The sequence below is a fragment of the Coenobita brevimanus genome, chromosome 32 (assembly GCF_032717465.1).
Source record: "Coenobita brevimanus isolate Jiangsu-jjx chromosome 32, ASM3271746v2, whole genome shotgun sequence".
Classification (NCBI taxonomy): domain Eukaryota; kingdom Metazoa; phylum Arthropoda; class Malacostraca; order Decapoda; family Coenobitidae; genus Coenobita; species Coenobita brevimanus.
This window is the reverse complement of record NC_136985.1, coordinates 1,762,501-1,767,500: the sequence shown is the minus strand read 5'-3', so window position 1 is coordinate 1,767,500 and position 5,000 is coordinate 1,762,501.

Genomic DNA, 5,000 nt, shown 5'->3' with positions numbered 1-5,000 from the left:
GTGCTTAAAATTTGCTGTTAAAAAGTATATAATTTTACGGGTGGAGGGTGACGTCACAGGAGCATTGTGGGAGATGAGACGGAGCTGCTGGAGATGACGAAGGTGAGTGCCTACTGCATTTATTATTCTCTGTTTATGGTGTTACTTCACTAATTATCACGGTAATTATCATGCCTGTTTATTTATTAGTGTTTGGCGCCTTTATGGAGAATTGGAGTTGGTTGATATAGTGTATAATTATTAGCTGTGGGGAAGATAAATGGCGGTGTGCATCCCAGGCATCCAGGACGTCCCTTTAAATCCAGGTGAGCGGAGAGTGATATTTAAATCTCATATTATTTCAAGCATCCATATTTATTTTTGGATTTGAATATCGTCAGTACATGAGTAGGCGTTGGAGATTAATATGAAGGAGACTCAAGGAGATGTGTGGTGTAATTATGAGTGTTTTGGAAGGCGAAATAAGATGTTTACGTTGAGTTAAAGGCCCAGGTGGCGGCCATTTAACAAGCCAGGCTGAGGAGTGTCAATTTAAATCGCCGAGTATTGCCGCCATCCATATTAATTCGAAGTGTTGCAGGTGTTATGGGGATGGGAAGGCCCAGTAGATTGTTATATCCATTGCATGTTAATTAATTATGGCAGAATGTAATGTTTTTTTGTGAAATTAAAATGGCGTTGATACGTGAACGACCACAGGTGCTCCCCAGCAGGAGAATGGAGGCAGTTTTACATCGCCAAAAATGCCAGCCATCTTAGTGTTTAGGAAGATGAGTAGGCTTTAGAAATTAATATGGCAAAGGAAGCTATTGGATTTGGGTAGTTTTTTGGTGATTTGGGGGAATTTTAATGGAGTGTATATATAGAAAATACAGCGGTTTTCATTTCTAGGCTGGTATGGGGTATCTTCGTGGATGTGCCTCTGAGCCGACACTGCAGCCCACATCCTCGTCCTGGGGTGGTATGGGGAGAGTCCAGAGCTGTTGGCAGGCCCTGCTGGATTCTTCATTAAGGCTGCGATAATTCTTCGTTTGGACTCCGATGATTCTTCGTCTGGGCTTGATGATTCCTCGTCCGGGCAGGTCCTCCAGCCAGGCTCGTTGATTCCTCCGAGGGAAGGTGCGTACTCCAGCGTCGACTATTATGGCAGGTAAATATAACGATAATTTTGATTGTTGTTATAGGAAAGTAGAGACAGATTGTTGCAGGAAAGCCCCCATTATCTGGAGGCGTTAGGTTACGCCTCCAGGTATTTGTTTTTAATCGAGGGCTTCATATCAGCATAAAAACTCCAGTGTATGAGTATTTATATATATTGGGTGCCTTGTATGAGCAGGAAAACTATTACTAATCGGTATTTTTCATATCCTACCCCTCATTTTTACAGGAAGACTCGGAACATATGCATATTTCTTTGTGTTGGGGACTGTGTGTAGGTGGAATAGCTTACGTGTGGGTAATTTTTACATATTGGGTACTTCATATGGGCAGGAAAATTATTAGAAATGGGTATTTTTCACATCGAGCATCTCACATATACAGGGAAGCTCTTGCATATGGATATTTCTTTGTACTGAGCACTGCATATGTGGGAAAGCTTCTGTGTATGGCCATTTTTTTCATATTGAGCCCCTCGTATAAGCAGAAGGACTCTTATGTATGGGTTTTTGACATTGAGGTCTTGTATAAGTAGAAAGACTTTAACGTATGGGCATTTTCCCATATCAAATGCCCCATATGAACCGGAAGACTCTTACATATGGGTATTTTTCCATATCAAGACCTCGTACAAGCGAAAAGACTCTTACGTATGGGTATTTTTCCAGATCAAGCTCCTTATATACACAGGAAGACTCTTACGTATGGGTATTTTTCCATATCAAGCTCCTTATATAAACAGGAAGACTCTTATGTATGGGTATTTTTCCATATCAAGACCTCGTACAAGCGGAAAGACTCTTACGTATGGGTATTTTTCCACATCAAGCTCCTTATATACACAGGAATACTCTTACGTATGGGTATTTTTTCATATCAAGGCCACGTATAAGCAGGAAGACTTTAACGTATGGGTGTTTTTTCATATCCAGTGCCGCACATCAACAGGAAAAACATTACATACAGGTATTTCTTAGTACTGAGCACTTCCGATGAGAGGGAAAGCCTACGTTTAGACATTTTTCACATCGACCTCCTCGTACAAGCGGGAAGACTCTTACGTATAGCTGTTTTTTTCCGTTGAGTGCCTCGGATCAGCACTGTAGATAGATACAGTGCTGATAAGGGATTGGGGTGTCTGGCGATAGATAGATAGATACGATACCCCTATATGCGATATCCTGGTATAGCGATTTTTTTTTTTTTTCATTCATTGCCAGATGCCATGTATCCCAAACGGGGTGGTCAAGGGCTCAGAGTTAATTGTTTTACAGGGAGGGGCACTAATCCTCCACCAACCCCACTTGACACGTTAGGGAGAACGTTATGCCAACAGCATCTGGTGTTCCCAGGCGGTCACCCATCCAAGTACTAACCAGACCCAACGTTGCTTAAGGGCAGAAATACCACCATACCCCACTGAACGATGGCCAAGTCCTGGTATAACTATTTTTTTAACCAATTTCGATGATATTTTAGACAAATTGTGTGTTTAGGTTGATTTATAAACTGTTTTTAGACTTAGATTAATGTGTTTTAGCCATAGGTGGGGTGAACATTGTCATTTTTGTGTTTAGGTTGATTTATAAACTGTTTTTAGACTTAGATTAATGTGTTTTAGCCATAGGTGGGGTGAACATTGTCATTTTGGTGTTTAGGTTGATTTATAAACTGTTTTTAGACTTAGATTAATGTGTTTTAGTCATAGGTGGGGTGAACATTGTCATTTTGGTGTTTAGGTTGATTTATAAACTGTTTTTAGACTTAGATTAATGTGTTTTAGTCATAGGTGGGGTGAACATTGTCATTTTGGTGTTTAGGTTGATTTATAAACTGTTTTTAGACTTAGATTAATGTGTTTTAGTCATAGGTGGGGTGAACATTGTCATTTTGGTGTTTAGGTTGATTTATAAACTGTTTTTAGACTTAGATTAATGTGTTTTAATCATAGGTGGGGTGAACATTGTCATTTTGGTGTTTAGGTTGATTTATAAACTGTTTTTAGACTTAGATTAATGTGTTTTAGCCATAGGTGGGGTGAACATTGTCATTTTGGGCACAGTTTACTCAAGCTGATTTTTTCCAGACTTGTATTTGATGATTTTCGGATTTTATTTTTGGGTTTAGGTGAGCTGTAACCTGCGTTTAGGCTTAGTTAGCGTGTTTTAAAGCTGTTTGGGGTTAAGGTTAGCCAGAAACTTGTTTTTGGACTCATTTGGGTGGGTTTAGGACTTGGTTGGGGGGAAATGCAAGGCAGAAAAATACATCCCTATACTGTACATGTTAAATCTACCCTGAGATACAACACCCCGCCTAGCAATGGGTTTTTACGTGACTAATTGCATCGTTAAGCCGAGGTATGCCTGTACTACATGTGGATTTTCTTTCTCTTTTTTTTTTTTTTAACTGAGCACTTCTTATAAGTGGGCTGCCTCTAATGTATGGGTGAAGCCAGCAGGTGTATAAGTGGGCAGCTGTTACGTATGGGTATTTTTACCTGGAATGGAGCCTACAGGTGTATAAGTGGTGCACCTGGGGATGTTTAGCATATTTGTCCTTGAAGGAAAGTTGGAATACCTGATTGTGGAGGCTCTGAGCAAACTTCTTATGAAATACAAAGTTGTTCAGGTTGAAATGTTGAGTTGATTTTACCATGTCAGCTGTCGCATCGGCTGACACATCAGCTGACTGTTGGAGACTGTCAGTGTGGGTTATAAAGAGGCATTTGTGTGACTTTCTGATGAAATGCAGAGTTTCTTGGCTTGAAATTTTGAGTTGAATTGACATGTTAGCTGTTGCATCAGCTGATTATTTAGCAGTTTTCAATTTGGCCATAAGAAGGCCTTTTAATAAAACAATTTCACACATAACGAGTTTCAAAGAAACTTAAAAATTGGCTGCAATAGTTTCACCTCAGGTCTGTGGAGATAGTTTCATATGGAGCCCCTTGTATAGAGAGCAGGACTTGTGTATGGGTAGTTTTTCATATCCACTGCCTCATCAACAGGAATACTTTCTATCTATAGCCAGATGCCATAATCCCATAAGGGGTGGGCATTTGTCTTTTGAGTTAGTTGTTTTAGCACATGTATTTTTATGTGTTCTTTCTTCTAGCCTTCCTCTTCAGTCTTTCATTTATTCTCCTTTCTTCTGCCTGTGGGTGACTTTACACTCCCTCTTCTGTCTTTCTTTCCTTCATTCTTTCCTCTTCCTTCTGCCTGTGGGTGACTTTACACTCCCTCTTCTGTCTTTCTTTCCTTCATTCTTTCCTCTTCCTTCTGCCTGTGGGTGACTTTACACTCCCTCTTCTGTCTTTCTTTCGTTCATTCTTTCCTCTTCCTTCTGCCTGTGGGTGACTTTACACTCCCTCTTCTGTCTTTCTTTCCTTCATTCTTTCCTCTTCCTTCTGCCTGTGGGTGACTTTACACTCCCTCTTCTGTCTTTCTTTCCTTCATTCTTTCCTCTTCCTTCTGCCTGTGGGTGACTTTACACTCCCTCTTCTGTCTTTCTTTCCTTCATTCTTTCCTCTTCCTTCTGCCTGTGGGTGACTTTACACTCCCTCTTCTGTCTTTCTTTCCTTCATTCTTTCCTCTTCCTTCTGCCTGTGGGTGACTTTACACTCCCTCTTCTGTCTTTCTTTCCTTCATTCTTTCCCCTTCCTTCTGCCTGTGGGTGACTTTACACTCCCTCTTCTGTCTTTCTTTCCTTCATTCTTTCCTCTTCCTTCTGCCTGTGGGTGACTTTACACTCCCTCTTCTGTCTTTCTTTCCTTCATTCTTTCCTCTTCCTTCTGCCTGTGGGTGACTTTACACTCCCTCTTCTGTCTTTCTTTCCTTCATTCT